Consider the following 19,815-nt stretch of genomic DNA (forward strand, 5'->3'; position numbering starts at 1 on the left):
AGGAAACACTGTTGCTGCTGTAGCAGCAGTAAAATTGTCAGTTTCAATATTCCCGAAACACAAATGGAGGGAAAGAAGACAATGATTATTTGACATTCATTCAACTGCAGTGCCCTCTACATCACCCCACCTTACCCTCAAACAGCTAAGAAAACATGCAAACACAAAGGAAATTCATCATCTGGGTGCAGGCAAATCCAGTGCTAATTGTCCATATATAATACAAAAATATCCAAAGGAGGCGTAGTCCTACTGTGCTCCACAAATTGAAACAGAGCCTAGAATGAGTACATAATTAATGTGCATTGATGCCTGCTGATATTTAAAATAAAAAAAATTATGATAAATAAACAATTCAATAGAAAATACTCAATGTTAACAATTCATGTGCAGTGTGTGCCGCAAACTAACTTCCTGAAGAATCCCCATCCACTGTCTGCTCTTTTAATCCTCTATCCCCTACAGTGGCGCTGCTACAAAAGAATAATCCACAACCGACAGGGGTCCCCTTGATCTCTTCCTGGGCACAATTGGCCAATGCAACAACAAAAGCTGAGGGATCAGGGGAACAAGGAAGCATGCATGGATTTTAACTTTTCTGGGTTAACACAATATTCATGATCCCATTCCCTACAGATATAGGGCAACTTTGCTACAGGCTCATGAAAAAGATATGAGAACTGGATCAAGGGTGGCTTTATGTCTTGCTATGTATAAACACCTTGGAGCCAAAAACACTGTGCTCAAGTCCCTCAAAAAGACAGTGTGACTCAGATTTATTTTTGAAACATTCTATGTTTTATCACATCAACCAGAAAACAACCATTAACACACACCGTGGGCTGTGCAAACACATAAACAGGAATCGTTTTATTAATCTCTCCGATGAATATGTCTCAAGGTTCAGAGGTGTAGGCTAAACGTTATAAAATCCTTGGAAATGTCTCAGACTTGTCCAGTGACTTAAATGAAGATAAACTGTCTTCAAAACACCACCTGCAAGATTATGGATTTATAAGGACTGAATCTCACGTAAATGTTAAAATGGATTTGAGCTGTATTTCTAACTAATGACTGCATTAGCAAGCAGGATTAAATTTGTCAGTCATGACTGTAGATTTACCAACACGTTTGTACCAGTACAATCCCAATATTCCATACCCTGGAATAGAGCCCATTAGGAATAAAACACTAATGCTAAAGGAAAGTGAAAGCTCCTTGTCAATCATAAATACACAAAAAGGATTTACATAAAATTGAGAAAATGTTTACCATTTTCAAATGAAACTCTTATGCACACTTTATGTTAAAAAAAAAAAAAAAAAGAATTTATTATGTCCCATTCCATTGTGATTGCTAACAAGTTAGCAATAACATTGCTACTCAAATCGACAATGAAGCCCAACTAAACATCTTTAGCTCCGTTAAATAATGTTTTGATTCCAAAATAAAAGCTCTGAGAAGTAATATTTTGATAAAAACAATGAAACAAATGATTCCCTGATATGTGAAAGCCTTGGTACCAAGGCTAACCTCACTGTGAATCGACAGCACAATCATTATGGAAGAGCTGAAGAAGAAAGTTTAACAGCTTTTACAATTCTTTGAAAAAAAAAAAAAAAAAAAGCCAATATATTGCTATTAGATTTTTTTTTTATACTACAAAATATCTAAATCAGTATCAGTATCTCATTCAATCTGATGGCACTTCTGAGATAAGCTACATTAGTTTACTTACCCACAGAGTTCTATGCATTTTTTAGTTTATATCTACAGCAAGCACTGGAGCCTAGACCGAATCTGGGTAGGTGTACCTGTATACTTACACTGTTCTGGGACCCTATTGTTGATAAAGTCGTACACACTTGAGGCAGCTATACAATTGGTTATGACTTCTACCCCATTTGTGAGCGGACAAAAAGTATATTCTCTTTGGCAGAGCTGTCTGAAGTAACATTGCCTCCAGCTGCTTTGAACATTTACCATTTCCCTAACCGACAAAGTGTGTTATGTGGGCTACTATGAAGGAAAAAACAAAACACTGTAAGTTATTCTGGTTCTCCAGTGGGCAATTTCAACCCCAATTTTTTTCACTTTTGTCTTTTCTCCTCTTGAGGAAATTGTGGCAAACAACCATTTTAGATGTTACTGAGAAACATAGGGTTTTGCAAAAGTCTATATGACATACTTCAGAACAACAGAGTTACAAAAGAAACCAGACTAAATTTATTGTGGGCTGGCAAATGTAAGCACAGACTGAAGATATAACTGGCATCAAACAAATAAATATGTCATTTTATCACTTAACAAACAAAAAATATTTCACAGGTCACTTGGACTCAGTGTAACAAAGTGTAATTTTTTTTTATTTTAATGTTTTGCTAATTTTCCATTCAAACACACATTACATTCATTTACTGCTGGAGATAATTCTGCCTTTCAAGAACAGAAAGGGAGGAGCAGTGCTAAAATCAGATAAGTGAGGGTTGCACAGCAGTCGATTAATCTGTCTCATTGCCATCCATCAGAAGGACTATAATCCTAGTGGTTAAGCCTTTCCCACTGCATCCTACCCTCTCTGTAAAGCGGCGGTGAAGAAATTAAAAATAAGTTCTTGTTTTATAATGTTGTCAATTGATTTATTTGAAACTTTACATTCTACATTTTCAACTACATTCAACATATGGTCTCTGGGGGAACAGCTCACGCACCGAGCTGCATGACAGATTTATTTTAGGGAAAATCTTTCCATGTTATTAAGGAATTTATCGAGTATACCAAGTTTCACAAGCATATCAATGATTGAGAAAAATGTGTGACTTGCAATGACATTACAGCTCCTTTTCCAGGACTATATAAAAATATTTAACAAAGTTTGTCAGTTTCCATTGCCTACAGCAGCAACCTAGCCAGTTTGTTCAGGGATTAAAAAGAGTGAATGAAGTGAAACAAAATTCACACAGATTATCAGGCTAATACAGTCAGTAACCGTAGTCATGTTTAAAACTATGGTTGTTTGAATTTCAAGATCAATTGTAGTTTGGACAAATATAAATTATCCAATAATAGTGGTGGCAGCTCGGTTAATCTGTTTAATCAGTCCAGGAAACAGTATGCATTATAATATATTTCTTCCAAGTTCAAATGTATGAATTGATATGATATTGACAAATATGTAGGATGGCAAAGTAATCACCTATTATTTTCTGTGCTCTCACAACCTATAATGTGTTTGTGAAGTCTGGCAGCTCAGGTTTGAAGATGAAACATCACATCTACATCAGGATACTACAGAAAATATATCATGCCTTCATTAAGCTATTTATAATCTATGCTAGAAGTAGAACGGATGTTGCTCGTGACATTCTTCTTCATTTCATTCGTTAATCCGACCTGTTCTGGGCTCATCTCTTTGTGATGTGACACCACTCTCTGCTATCTACTTGTTTTAAGTAAAACAGGCACATGTTTCTCTCAATCTGGCACTTTCAGTTCCAGGCGTCATCCCATTAACCTTGGGATAAACAGCCGTGCCTGTGCTACCATGGCAATGCTGACAGAATGGCGATTGCCTTGTCATTTCCGTTTTGTCCCTTGCAGTGAAAGCGTGCATGCTGTATGCCGGCTGGCAGACCTCCCAGAATCGGCACTCTAACTTGCAAAAATCTCAGCCAAACTGTCCATATGCATGAGTAGCATTAACAACAAAACATGGCCGGCAGATAGAAGGCACAGGATCAACACTGAGAAGGGTCATGCCAGTTGTGTGTGTGTATATATATATATTTATATATATATATATATATATATATATATATATATATATATATATTTATATATGAGCAAGATCAAAGCCATGTGCATGCTGATGAATCCCTTCAGTGAATGCAGGAGCATCAGATAACATTTTGAACAACATTCCTGCTGTCAGTTTCAATATGCTGATAACACTCCAGATGGTGGAGACACACACACTACAGCAGTGGGGAATATCATATGTCCAGGTCAGAAAACTGATGAGCTCAAGGCTTGTACAATGTTCAAACAGGCCAGAAGAGTGGAATTAGTTGATAATCAGTCAACTGCTGACAAGCAAATGACAGATCTTTTTTTTTTTTTTTTGCTTTTAGCATCCAATAACACAGAGTTGTTGCATTTATTTAGTAAATTTAAGTAGAACTGTTTAATTCATATGGTTTCATATAATACTATACTCATCGAATCAATTTCATGAATATACATGCCTATTTTCCCAGCCCCAGTGTTGGGGAGTTATGTAATTAAATTACAGAATAAAGGGAATTGTGATCTGTTACACTTACGTGGATAAACTATGTAGCCTAATAAAATACAGTTACTATTCAAAATATTGGTGATTACAAAGGGGTTAAATCTGAAATTATTATTTTTGGTAAAGATCGAATATGCAGAATACAAGATTCGTTGTGCTGCTTTGCATCTTTTCACTGTGCAGGAATGCCTTCTGTCTATATTCAAAAAGGGTCTATTCATTTGGCAGTATGCATTAAAATTTTAAGACTTGTTTTTGATTGGTTCTCGTGTTGAATTTGCACCCTCTCGTCGATCAAATCAATGTGAATTGCTCTAGGCAACCACACCGAGGCAGTTGGCCATGTTGCCAGACAAGACGAAGACATATTACAAAGGAGATATTCTTTATCAAGTATTAAAATCTGTGACCAGTAGCCAGTCCTGTTAATTGTTCTATCAGCACTCAGCAATGAGTCGACCTGAATGTAGACTTGGTTTGAGGTTGAGAACGTTGTTCCTTTATTGCTGTTGTGAGGTTTACACTGGCTAGTTTAAATTATAATTTACAATTTACTAGCTGAAATGCCCAGTTTAAAATGTTTAACAGAAAAGTAATCAATACGTGATCGAAAATCCCAAATCACAGTACTTTGATAATTAAAACTGTACTTTACTGACAGAGTAGATCACTTGTAATCTGTACATTTACTAAGATCTCAAATAAAGGGTACTAAATTGCATGTTCCTTCCAAAAGTTTGCACTTGCTTTTTTTTGCACCCATTCATTTACTAATTGATTTACTAAGAGTAATTGCATCATTGAAATCAGGTGCAAATCACTATATTTAAATGAGGGGTTTGCGTGTGTTAAAGTGATTCCAGCAATGGAAAACAGAGCAACCACAAAAGGAAAAGGAAATCTGATCCCACTGGAATTAAGAAATATAAATATAACAAGAATGAAATGCTATATAGGCAAGGAAGTAAATGCCGTGGGAAAAGGCAACAAAAAGGCTTAATAATAAAACGTCGACAAATAAAAGAGGATGGACGGTGGATGAGATCCTCTAACAAACACCGATCAGCAGGTCCAGCTCTTTTTGTGATGAGCAGTTGACTTTTCATTCAGTGTCTCGCGAGTGCTCGGGAACTTTATGAAGCTACCTGTGAATTCTGCGGGACACATTCGGTACCTGGGAAAACACACCTGAATAATGGGACTGTGTGGGATATCCAAGCAGCGATACGCTGGAATGACCCCGAGGAAAGTAAATGCAGAGTCGCAAGACGTTTTTTTTTAATTGCTGGTATTGCGTGGCTTCTCCTTGTTGGCTGTAAATCATCATTCAGTTCATTCAATAACTCAGAAATGTCATCGCTGGACAAACGATATGTGAGAATAAGTTTTCCCTCTGCCATTTCAAAAATGTTTCCACGGTTGTAAAACCACGTTCTTTACGTATTCCTTGGTTTCCCTGCGTCTCCTTCTCACCGCAATAAGAGCAGCCGTCTCTCCTGATGATCATCTGATTAATACGTTCCTTTCAGTCGTACTAAAATAAACACGCAACCACTTCTCCTATTTCTACTTTCAGGTTTAGTAAATATCGTTGCGGGTGCCAAATTATTCTACTTGCATGTTCCCTCCCAGTATTTTGCACCTTCAGGTAGAAACGCCCAATATTACATATGCGTGCAGGCAAACCAGCAAAATGGACGACGTGTTAAATTGAACATTTGAAAGATGCAATGCTCACTGCACGTCCTTAGTAAATCTGCTAGGACATTTTTTTCACAGGTGGTGTGTAGTTTGCACGTGAGACGCAAACCTTTAGTAAATCAGGCCCTTGGTGTCTTAGCATTTTTCTAATTAGCACTAAAAACTGAAACTAGAGCTGATACTGATGGGAATATCATTGTTGCAGATATTTGGTAATTATGAAAACTATTAGGCAAAGATGGTCTGCACCAAAGTCATTAACCTACTGGCTGACAGACCAAATTTGTATCCATGTTGTGCCACTAGCTTACAATTATTTATCCTTTTTTTTCCGCAGATAAGTAAGGAATTCAGTTGGAGCATTATACATTAACCATATAGCACATTGTATGGGGCCTGTACTGTATATGTGGAGAGTATTCCCGGCTTATTTATTCAAAATGAACTCAAGACCAAGGAACTCATCTGTCACACACTGGTATATTACAGTGCAATCTTCAGTAAACTGCAAGACCAGAGCTCCTTTGCACCGACAGACTTCATAACATCGTTCCAATGTCTCTGTTGCACAGATCTCTTTACATGCTTCCTGGCAGCTCTGTGACCTAATGGCTGGGATGTGACGAAGTAAAGGGAGAGAGCTCAGCTGAATCAACTGACGAAAGAAAAAAGGAGATTCAGTTTACTGAACGATGCTGACTGTGAGTGTTTAGCAATAAAGATAGGGACTCCCAGTGCACTGCGTCTAAGCAACCAGGGATGGCCCACAATTAATTGTCATTTCTTGGTTTCTTTAATATTTACCGTGTAACACTTCCATTTTCAAGGACATTTTCAAGGTATTGTTGGTGTCATTTAAAGATACCCACAAACCCACACAAGAGCCTTCTTGGAAAAGGAAAGGAACCGTGAGTAAATTGACCATAAACTTCAGATTGTAAATGAGTCTGAATATATTTGAAACTATTAGACTGAATGCAACTACAATCAAAGTGAAGGAACACATCCTGGCAAAACTGGGGCAGCCAATTTTGGTGACTGACTGTTCCCGGGTCTAAATGGGGTCATGCTGCCAAAACTACAAAATGTTAGACCAGAGTGAATTAAGTGATTACATAACAGTTCAACCAAGGACAGATTCCTTTTTTTTTTGTTTGTTTGTTGTTGTTGCAATCAACGTTGTATTCAACAGATGACATAATTGAATACAAATTGTTAATCTGAGAATAATCCACGTCAACACGTGTTTTGAGACATACACTGGAGACTTTCAAATAACTGAAAGGGTGTTTTTTTTAATGCGAGTCATCCATTGCAACAATTACATAACTATCTCCTTTGTGTGTTATTTTGTAATCATAAGGAACTGGGATTTCAAAAATAGCTTCTTGTCAGATTCCTTTCCTGGCCAATCTACATAAAATTAATCAATTATTAGTGAACCATGAAGGTAAAAACCATAATGCCCTTAGTGGGTGTCAGTAGGCTTCAAAGAGGTATGAGGGAATATGGGCTGAAGAAAAGTGAATAATTTTAACCCAGGAATTATAAAACATACAAATAATTGCAGAGTCTGCTTCTATGCCTACAGAACCTTTTCCTTAACATTGACTGATATCCACTTCTCTGAGTGAGATCTGAAGGAACAAGCACTTGACATATCACCGGAGTTTGCAAGAGTAGAAAAAAGGCATCTGGGGGTCAATGTGAGTGCAATGCATGAGTGAGTCTTCAGTTACACTTCAGCAAATTAAATGAGCATTTATTTGACCTTGTCAGTTCTGTGTTGAACAAAGAGCTGGCAGCAACAAAGTACACCAAAAGTAATGTTTTTATTTACAGTACTGTAGTGACACTAGCACACCAATGACTATGAAGAAAGCCAGAGAAAGTTAATAAAAGTGACAATTTGATCTGCTGGGAGCAAAGTAGAAAATGCATCACCAACAACTCGGAGAGCCATGTTTCTTTAAGACAGCTTCTTATTAAATGTCATTAGAGCGATTCATTAAACTTTTTCCAAAAGATAAATAGAAACAGGGTATAATTTTTGGGGATAAGCCCTTATTTAATACTAGTGATAGATGAAAGCATGCATCACCCATCCTCAGAGGTGAGTCGATAATCATATAATTTTGAGTCACATTACAATAATAACTGAAATTGATCGTTTAAAAAAAAAACATACTTGAGAAATGTCATTTAATTGATGTGTATGAGCATTGAACTGTGTAAACGTAATGCTTGACCCAGCTTTTGACCCCCAAATGGCTGGTAAAGTAAGAAAGTAAGAATGAACCAGGAAGTAAGTAACTAGGCAAATAAATAGGTTTTCAATTAAAGATTAAATCTTGGTTTAGGTTTGGCCGTTTTCATGAGAGACTTAGATTTTCTAGAATTTCAGTATGGATAAAGCCTTAAAGCAACAAGTATTGTAAAATGAAATTAAAATTGTTTTGTTTGGATCTATAAATAGTGATACATTAAACATTGTACTTGGTTTTCATGTTGACTAGATTCCAGTTTTGATAAGCAAAAACAAGATAAGCGTATTAACAAAATAGCTCATAATTATTCAACAACTTGAAGAACAACGTTTTAGTGCCAGAAAAAGAAAATACAAATGTGTTGCAATTCTCTATGGCATATGAATCTTTGAATCAGTCAGACAGGAACATTAAAGCTGTTGGACAGAACAGAATGGTACAGCAAAGCATCTGTCACATCTGGGCAAAAACATCTGCCCCCGCATATCACTAATCAAGTAGTAGATTTTGCATAAACATTAGTTAATTACTACCTGAGCTGAGTTATTAAGTTTTTCTTGTGTCCATTTTATCCACATCTTATGCTGACAAAGACCATGTTCATAGTTTTCATAAACACAGTGGAATTTATTTTAAATGTGTGTGGAATAGCTTTGCTTATGCAACGTTGTACACTAGATCATAGAGTAACTGTACACTTGTTATTGTAGGAAAGTGGCTGGCAACTGACAATTGACCTGTTGCAATTTTATAATATATAAGCCTTCTGTTTCATTTAGTCAAATGTACATATTTTATGCAAATTTATATTTAATGACACAACAGGGTTTTAAGTTTGGATTTGGGTTTGGGAGTGCTTGATCGTTCTGTCACAGTATAGGTTAAGGTCTATTTAGATTTGTATACTTCTGTCAAACAATAACTCCCTCATCTGCAGACTTATAGCAAAAAAAAAATAAACATAATAATAAACACTTGCCGCATTGTCATAAATTTCCTTCATTCGGCCCAGAACAACTGTAGTATCAGGTTTCTTTGAGTTACTGCAGCCACCAGCTGTGGCAGGTGATTAAAGGTCTCGCTGTTGCTAGAGATAGCTGGCAGGAGGTTCAGATAAGATAACCACTTTCACCCCAAGTGTCATGTCAAAGCCAAAGTAACAGAAAAAATAGACAAGATCTGATGACTCATCAGATCCAGTGGATCATCATCAATCCTTAGCTATCTCAACAATCAAAATAAAAGTGCTCTTTAGTCATTTTGAAGTTGTACTTCCTTTTGCTGATGCTGTGGGTCACTTACTACTACTACCCATGTAAGTAAGTAAATTCAAATAGCTTTTTATATACCAGGGAGCCAATTACTTAAGAGTTTGGTCATGACTGAAATGATAAGGCATACGTTTTATTAACCAATTCTGTCCTTCCAGTTTAGATCAAGAGCCAGATTTCTGGGCATCTGACTGCTTCCTGGGGTGGTCTGAAGTGGTACTCCACAGATATTAATCTGCTTTAATAGTCTGGAAGATCTGCAATCATCTGCCATCCACTACAACTACAGCCAAAGTCACCACTATGCCTTTAGTAGACTCCACCAAAGGCTTTACTGTGCTGCTGTCTATCCGCCAAGAAGGTTGGCGGCCAAATTAATTTCTTGTAACTGTGTAATCGTCCTCAAGCACAAACAAGCTTCCTGCCACTGCATTAGACACAAAGTGGTTTGGATTTAACTTGACTTTACTCAAAACCTTTGCTCTTTTCAAAAATTAAAACAAGCTCCATGCCTCAACCATGAAGGGTCAGCTAGAATAGTCATCTCAATAAAAGCAATGAAGCAAACTTGCATCGAGAGAAATCTTTAATACTGCAAGAAATGACCAATTACCAGGACAGAAGCCAAATGCTGCAAAGAGAAGTGTAGGTTGAATGTCTATCTACAGGGACTTAAATAATAACAATCTAGAAAGTGGTGAGGCCATAACCTGGAATTATGATAGGAAGAGGCTCTGTTAAAGCCTGTTCACAAGTAAAGCCAATAAGCCTGAAATGACAGATTTAAAAAAAAAAAAAAAAAAAAAAAAAAAAAGATGAAAATCCTGGTCATACATGAGGGGACTGGGACACTGGAATAAGCTTTATTTTGTAAACATGTGTAGCCATCTGAATTAAACTTAAACTGCCAGGTTTACCATATAAAATTAAAACAAAGCAAAGTCCATTGGACAAATAGTGGGGGTCAGTAATTGGTTATCCACACATTTGCATTTCTGACTGGCTGTTGATTGATCTCCTGAGTGGTCTGCAACTGGCCTTCACTTACAGTCAGTCTAGAAAGTGACAGTGTCATAAGTGCACATTCACTGGAAAAAAGGGTTTTAAAAACCCCATCAGTTAAAATAAAGTTTTTAACCTTGTTAAGATGTCCATGTGGTGTTTTTTTATATGCTACAAGACATACAAGTAAAATAAGTAGTCAACACCATGGCTGAGCATTTCTGTTTTGGAACTGCAGTCATAAGCAGCCTAAAAACATGGATTCATACAGGAACCACTCCCATCAACTTGAAGGGTGGGGCTTTCCATATTGTCGAGCTGCAGGCAGGATAGGGTCAGGGACTATTTTCATATTTATAGATCCGCACTCAGTAAATAAAGAGGTTGAGTTTCATCTCAGCCACTGTAAGGCATTATATGGTTTGGGTTTTTTGGAGGGAAAAATTCTAAATATGAAATTTTTATGAATAGAGTTTTATTAGGGGTTTAAACAATGGCAGAAGAGGGACTTTAAAAGTTACAAAATCTAGGAAGAAAGTGGTTGAGCTGACAACAATATTGACCCTTAAATGTCCTAACATACTGTCCACAACCACATATGCTTCAGTAAATTACAAAATACTTTCAAAGCAATAGATGTTTTCACAGTATCATAAAAGTACAAAAAAATATGAAAAGTAGTCTGGAAACAACACAGACTGACAAACACTTTGTATTCGGCCTTATTGTCGAGTACCATTATCTTCTTGTGATATATTAGAAGAAGTGACACTAAGTGACAGGTACCAGGGAGCATGCAAACACCAACAGACATTGGCATCTCATTTACCTTGAAGTGAGAAGCGTTTGGGTTGCCAGTTCACAAGGAAAGGAGATTGCATTGTTGTGTGACTAAAGTTAACAATCTCATCTGGACACTTTGCCTGTCTGTCAAACACAGAAGCTAATGTTGAGCTTGATTCCATTAAGAGTTAGGGAAATGACAGGAGATTTCCAGAAGAAAAAAAAGTGGAGCATTTTTGTAAAAAGCCTACTAATGTATGAATCTAGGGGACATTTTTTTTTTTTTTTTTTTTATTTATTTATTTTTTTTTTTTTTTTTACTTTGCTGATATGGCAATAGTTCAACCAAGTAGCATCTTTTTTTTTAATTTTTTTTAAATTAGTGTAGTTCCAGTAACTTTGAAGAAGCTTGAAGTGGAGGCTTTTGTTTGAAGAGGGTGGTAACGATTTACATTTAATTAGTCAACATTATGAGGTTAAAATGTTGACTCCCTCTGTTATAATCATATTGGTAAAAATATAGGAATATACCGCTTTTGGTACAGAGCCCCTGAAATAGATCGGAAGTAATGGGAAACAGGATCAATTAAGGCATCATTTTTCATATTTGGTTACAAATACTGAAGTCTACACCCCATCAGCAGATACTTCGTATCCTCCCTAATGATGCTTTGCCCGACCTGTACAACAGCCATCTCCATTTCCAACTTGTTTCAGTGGCATTTTGCCTTCAGTCTGGTCATAAGCATATGAAATGCATGTTCATTTGGATTAAGGTCAAAGGACTTGCCAGTTATAAGCACTCTATTGCTTGTTCATTAAAAAAAAAAATATTGGTTGTGAGCCTGTTCATTCAGGACAATGGTTCTACTTCTGTCCTTAAACTGGTGGATTATTAACACCAAAATACCAAGGTCCTAACATAGTTCATCCAATACAGTAACCCTCAAACATCTTTAAACCTTAGAAACTCAGCACTTCCACCTAAAAGCAACTGAGAAAGAGATGAGAAATACACTTATTTCTAAAATGTGAAAGATTCAATGAAATCAGGAAAACGCACTTCCACATGTTCAACTCTGTAATTGCAGATTTCAAAGAACTTGATGAACTCTCTAAATTACAAAATGCTCCTTGGGGAAGGAGTCAGGGCATATCTGCTTGGCTGCCTATTATGTATCAACATGCCAAAGCCTGAGGGGACAGTGAATGACCAAGAGAGAGAGAGAGAGAGAGAGAGAGAGAGAGAGAGAGAGAGAAAGAGAGAGAGAGAGAGAAAGAGAGAGAGAGAGAGAGAGAGAGAAACACACAGACACACAGGATGGGTATTTTAAGCAAAAATACTATCCGGTATTCAGCAGGAATTATTAGACTAGTTTTCGAAGATCCACCTCCCGCCACCACATGTACGCACACACTTAAAGAAGGTGAGGAAGACTCACTCCCGCAACAAACTCCGGTTGAACAAATGCCATCAAACTTTAAAAACCCTCGCCTTTGACAAAGCTGATGGGGAGTATGTCTTTAGCTACCATCTTTAAGGTCAGGGCCATTGCTTGCACGTCCAACATCAAACTCACTTCATCTAGAGGCAAAGCCAGTCGCTGATTGTTGATCTGTGGACTGACCGTCTGCTCGGTGCTTCTTTCCCAAATGACTGCATTGTTCTCATAGACGTTTGATCTGCTAGGTTTACCTGGCAGAGTTTGCACAGCATCTACTTTTCACTTATTTTTTTGAAGGAGTTCCACACTAGTTTTCTTTGCATATTTCTGCTGTTTGCATCGTAGCATTTAATCTCACATCAACACACGCGTTTTACCAGAACCGACAGAAATATATTTTTCTTACACACTTACACTTATTTTTTTAAAGGCAAAACAGCTTTTCATTACATTATCTGCACCGTCTGGCAGCACTAATGCATTACTACCAGGCAAAGTAAAAACGAGGGAAATAAGACATAACACTTGCATACATTTTTTTATTTTGATTGTCTAATTACTATTCAAAAGTCATGAGCCATCCCTAACAAATTCATGCCTAGAACACAATGAACATATATAATTAACATGTCTTTATTTCAATGTTGTTTTAATATTCATTTTACTGTTATCGTGTACTGTCCAAACATTTGGAGAATTTGAATGCTTTCGCAACACTGTTTTTGATACTTTCATGCCAAGTCCTTGGAATTGAATTAAAAACAGTTCAATTTTATTCCAGTGTGCTAGAGTGCACAGCTAAAAGCAGTAAAAAACATATCACTGTCCTAATAATGTCTGAATAAATGATACATTTTGATTAAATTTAAATCGATTCAGATTTTTAGGTTACATAAAGCTGAGGCTTTATCTTAACCCTGACATGTTTAATTATGCAATTAATGGTGTGATCTCATATCACTCACTTCACCCGGCCATTCAAGAGCCAAGCGTCACTTCCAGCCCATGTCTACAAGGGAGGGTGGAGGAAGCGACAAACAATCCCCTCATCTCAGCACATATACAATGTGTCTCAGTAAGTGCTTTAAAAGACAAAGGGCCCTTCATATTTAGCTATTGACTTCAAATCTTTAAATATACTGTACATTTCCAAGTTGATTCACTGAATTTAAATTAGAATTCGTTACAACAAATAAAAGCTTGCAGTTCTTTTAGATTTTTTTTTTTTTAAACTCATTTATACATCAAACATTGCAAACAGACAAAATATTCGGAGTAGTTCTTTATTGGAAAACTGCGTTCAAAAGTAAAAGTAGCACCAGAATCCTTGGTGTCATGATGAATTGCTTGTCTAATTATGGTCACTGTCTGAGTGTGTCAGTGTGGGACATTACAAAGTCACCATTGATTTCAGGTGGTCTTGCTGAGTTCTGAGAAGTAGGCATCTGATAAGAATGGCGCCACAGCCGTCTCAGCCTTAGCTCAATCTTTAATCAGGGGTCATTGTGTTCCACACAGCGGCCCCAAACACATAAAAGCAGGTAGAGGAAGCGGTAAATCATACAGGCATTGGGGTCTAATTGGCCAACAGAATGAGCTCCAGCCAAAATATTGTTTTCCCTTGGCGCTATCTGCTTCCATCTCGTGGACTTTCATAGAAACTGTGGCTTCCTGTTCTTGGGTGTTGCCTGCTGCATAAGTACAACATCCCCTAGTCTGTAAAAATAATCTCCAGGACCTTGTTTAAAGAAAAAGAGGGACAGAAATACATTCTGTCCCATGAGGAAGAACCTCCCTGCAATTCAAAAACTTTAACAGTTTCCTCTTTAATTTGGCATAGAGCCAGCATGCCAACAAATGTTTCTGAACCATCCCTTGTTCAAGTACATAATTAAATATATTACATTTATTCCAATTACCTTGAATTACACAAAAACGTCACGTGCAACTTTAATTCCAATGCAAAACTTTGTTTACTTTAAACACCTTGCAAAAGTATTCTGATATAGAGTGGGGCATGTATGAAAGATGAAGCAAGATAATGTATTATTGCAAATTTAGCATTTACATTTAATGCCCAAAACTAACATCACAGTCAGAATAAGTCAATACCCTCAGGCCCCATTTGACTCATTCCAAGTTGCATGTCTCTATTCTTGAATACAATGGGTGTTACACAACTAACACAGCTAGCATTACACAACTAACGCTGGATAAAAACGAAATGGGTGCCGTTTGTAGGCCATCACTTTCTACGTGTCCCTGTTTTTTCTGCCTCGCACTGCGGCAGCTGTTCAGCAGCAGACAATGCAGGTGATTGGAAAAGAAGCAGGAGGAGGACAGTTCACAGTTCAAAGACCTTGAGACAATATGTTTCATGTCCAAACAATAATTAGCCTAACTGATTAACTTTGCAAAACAGCAAGAACTGTCAAACATTAACTGCCTGACATGTTTGTTCTCAAATTTATGCCCTTCATGAAGCATGGAATTAGTGCAAAATTATTATGTTTAAACTGTTGTATTTGTTTGGCCATTTTTTTGAAACATAGGATACAATTTTGGGTGATTTCCTTTGATTCAGATAGTAATCTTTTTTTTTATTACATACGTGATTTAAAGTCAGTGTCATTGTATTGTAAAATTAACCAATGTGCGTCACATGTAAAGATATAATTGAGAAAAAAGGGTTTGTACATATCTCTGCAATTTTTTAAACCCCAGAGGAGAGGCGACATAAACAGATCACCCAGCCTTTCTTGGCACTGGCTCTTTGAAGCTCACTTGGTGCACCAGGGCCCTTAGTTTTGGATTAAATCTGATCAGTGTTTGAATTGAGAATGCTTAACAATTTTAACTTTTTTTTAATTAAAATAGTAGTGTTTTAAGTAGACACATTTGTTCATTATTTGTGTGCATTCACCATGTCCAAAGATGAGCTCCACACCAACGAGCTCAACATCTCCAAAAGAATGCAGAGCTTAAAAGAAAGACTCATTTAAGTAGTAGTTAAAAAATTACACAGTAATAGGCCAACTGTAAGCTGCCTAAATGTAGTCTTATGGAGAACTACACTGAAAGGGTTAAAAACATTGGCATGCAAACAACATATGCAATTCAGTCTTTTTTGTTTTACCTGCTAATGTAACATAATAATTTCAATAATTGTGAATATCTGCTCTTGGCTTTTATCTTACTATAGCAACAGATCTAACATGTCAACTATTTTTTATCCTACCAGTAGTCCAAACGGCAGCTCAATCATGGAAAAACGCTCTCAATCAGAGTAAATGGGCCAATTTGTGAAGACATGTAGTTATTTGTGAAAAGGGCAGCCAACTTTGTCTACCTTGTCTAATAAATAATTTAATTTGTATCCAGCTCAAATTAAATTTCTCTCTGGGACTCAAAAGTAACCTGTATTTTATGTACAGCATGTCTTATAAACACACTGACAGCTAATTTACTTAATTTAGCCTAGGATTTCAAAGCTTGTGTTTTTCTGGAAAATGACTAAGCTTGAGAGAGGAGGGTAGTGGTTAAAGTAAAGTAAATAAAACCTTTTTCATTTCAACGTTATAGCTGTTTTTCCCACACATTTCAAAGTTGTTTTTCCACCAAGTATAAAGGAGTTTTCTCTCTGGGTTTTGCCCTGTGTGTATCAGTGCACATTGACGCCAATCCAACACCGCATCACTATAAGGAAGCCTCTTGCTAATTGTAAACAGGAGAGGGAGGTGAGCACTCTGTTGAGCAGAACACAGATCTCCTCTGTGGAGCTGCAAAGTGAAACACTGATTAGTGACGCTACATTACTCTGCTTTGTCCAAGGGCAACTGTTTCATATCACCTAACTGTCAGAAACACAGACAATAACCTCAGCACTCATAAATGTCCTGCAGCTGCGTGTGATGGACGTTTTAATATCAGAAATAGTGATTGTATTTAAATCACAGTAAAAACGTACACTTTGGGATGATTAGTATTCGCATAGTTATTCAAATCAGAGGACCCTTAAAATGGAGATGTAGAAGAAGCACCGAGGCTGAAATATATAGACACACTAATGTGTGAAGCCATCTGTACTATATGCATTTAGGTTAGTCCTGGGCCTCAGAGAAAACACCACATTATCAGTCTCTGCATACTTTTACTGTGCACCAACACATGAAGCAAAAAAAAAAAAAAAAATCACAGAACCCATCTCTAACTTGTCACATCTTCCTTCCCATCTGCTCCTATTGTTACGCTTTTATTTGAAGGGCTCTCTATCTCACTCTGAGCCTTTACCTCCTTCTGAACTGCCATGCCCTCATATTCCCTTCACACAGCTTCATCCATTAGTTTAATTACCTCTTCTTTGGATCAAGGAACTTCCAGTGAGCTATGACTTCAGCACCTGATTATTAGAGAGGCCCTACTGCGACCAGTTTCTCAACTCGCTAGCAAGAATGCATTCTTTGATAATGGCAATGCCCTGCTGGTCCATCTGAATTATTTCAGTCTTATTAGGTATAAAGGGAAATGGATCTACACATGCTGTACTCTTCGCCTTTTGTAAATCTTAGTGAAACACACCAATCATGTTCAGGAATGTCTATAGAGTTTCTTTTTTTTTTTCTTTTTTTTTTAATTCCTTGGGTCTTTCTCTTCTGGTCCAAATCTGCCTATTTTGAAACCCACTCTCTTCAACTACATTATGTTAACTCTAAGTGGCTAACTAGACACAATATAACAGGAAGTCTTAAGCCAGTTTTACACTCCTTACAAACTAGAGATGCAAACTATTCTGAATTATTCGATTAAAAGTCGTGTCTCAAAGAAGTTCCACCCGGAATGTTTTGACAACTTAAGTTGTCTTTGCATGTTTCTGCTTTTCGCGCCATAGCATCTAATCTCTTATCGACACAGTTTTATCTGCAGAGCTCAGGAGCCTTGTAGCAACGTGTTCTTCTCTTTATGTTGTTTAACGGCAGCTTTCCGATGTGGTCAGACACACCTATAACAACCTACTTCTGACAGCCCTTGATGGCTATGCACAGATGTACTTAGGCACAGTGACAGTGGTGCTTTGAGCTAAATGCTAACCTGTTAAAAAGGCAATGCCAACATTCTAAGTAGATATAAAGTTTACCACCTGAATTGACTTGTTTTGTAAGTTGTTTTGGTAAAAGAGTTTAACAAACTCTGTTTTTGTTACGTGTATATAGACTTTTCTTGTTTTTAGAAATCTAGTTTCTGTTATATTTTCCTACACATGAATTCATAGAAGTTGCCAACCTTAAGGTTACTGTTAAAGCAGCTGGCCATCAGATATAGAGGGCAAAGGGGGTTACGGTAGATGGCTACCGGAGGGCTATCATGCAGGGGCTGAGGGACGCAATATTAAGAGGATGAGTTGACTTCAGGTCACTGTATAGTAATAAAACAGGACAAGTATATGGGGGCTGCTGTCTCCCAGGGGGACAGAGGTTGTGAGACAAACAGAAACCGCTCACTTACCCGCCTGTCATGACATCAGGATGACCCCAAAGTATGAGCTCGGGACTAAGCAGACCATTAGCCACAGTCGGCAGGTGAAGGTGAAAGATCTCCTCCCACACGGTGACCTCCTCCAAATGGCAGGTTATGTCGAATGTATTTCATCAGCTTGAATGTATTATTTGCAAGAGCTGCTACTTTAGGTATTTGGTCCTACAGTATAAATGTTATGCTCTGAAAACCTGCAAATGTCTCAATAATTGTACCCACACTGCCCAAGATACAGAGGATCATCTCCATTTCTAAACTGTGGCGTAGCAGTTACAGACAGGGCAGTGCATATGTACTCTTTATATAATGTGTGGAAGAAAACTTCTACCTAACATTGGTCAAAGTTTCTGAGATACAGGTTGTGAATAGTGAAAAAAGTTTGCAATCCTTCATCTTTCATCACAAAGTGGAGATCAGGTTTGCAAATAAAATGTACACAAGCTGCCTGCGACTGATACAGAGGTGTATACACTCACTGGACTGAAATTTGAATGATCTCGAACAGGCTTATGAGCTATTCTACTCCTCTTATTTGTCCGAAGACAAATAATAATAAATGTACACAAACACATGCTCACATACTCCGAAAAAGGTTTACTTCTAAAAGGAAAGATAGAAAAATAACAATGAAATGACAGTGAGCTCAGAGTGAGCTGTTACTATAAAGATGACAGGTTGTATATGCACAGCTCAAAGAAAGTGATATTCTCACCGGGTGAAAAATGTATAGAGAGAGGGAAAGCAAAAACATGAAACCACATAACATTTGAAGTCCAAAAGATTTCCCAAGGTAGCCAGTTATACTAAAGTGTCCAGGGTAATGAACACATTGGAATGGCTGTGTATAGCTGAAGTTTGGATGATGAGTTTTGTACAGGAAAGGTCGCATGGTTTCCACATTTAATAGCTACCTTCCTGTTTGGTGCATGACCTCTGAAAAGATCAACTAAATACAGCAAAAATCTAAGCCAATCCAGCCATTAACGTGGGAGATTTAGGAAACACACCAAAACACACAGCCAAAAGCCATCTTAGCATAACCTTCTTGGCAGGGGTAAACATCAGCTTTAGCCAAATTATCTTTTTGCACCTGTGCACTTTGACCTAAACTAAACAGACACATATTTGTTTTACTCCTGCAGTGATAAATTGGCTGTATGGAGAAGCCTCTTATCGGCACAGCTAAACTCTTATGTCTGCAGCTTATTCACAGTCAGCCTTTGCTTGGATTTTTAAAGCTTAGGAGTGGGAGAGTGTGTGCATATGTGGGTGCACGTGTCAGTCAGTAGACACAGAGAGTAAAGAAAGTGGAAGAAATAAAAACTGACAGCAGCTGTAAGAGATACAGTGGAGGTTTTTCAGCCGTGGGTACCCCAAAACCACTAATTAGGCCACAAATCACAAGACTGCACATGACCACATCCCCGGATGAGTGGTGAGCTAAGCACAGCGAGCAGCCATTTTAAATCAAACCTTAATCCAGTCTGTGCCCCCCCCCCCCAGCATTCACATGCAAACCCCTG

General features: G+C 37.5%; 1 protein-coding gene across 1 annotated transcript in view; it reads right to left on the minus strand.

The window, feature by feature from the left end:
- ca16b (carbonic anhydrase XVI b) overlaps positions 1-19,815 on the minus strand; it is a 94,907-nt gene that overhangs the window by 43,603 nt on the left and 31,489 nt on the right. The window lies entirely within an intron of this gene.

Source organism: Embiotoca jacksoni, unplaced genomic scaffold, assembly GCF_022577435.1.
Source record: "Embiotoca jacksoni isolate LCO1_2020_lvr unplaced genomic scaffold, fEmbJac1.0.p SCAF_1, whole genome shotgun sequence".
Taxonomy (NCBI): domain Eukaryota; kingdom Metazoa; phylum Chordata; class Actinopteri; family Embiotocidae; genus Embiotoca; species Embiotoca jacksoni.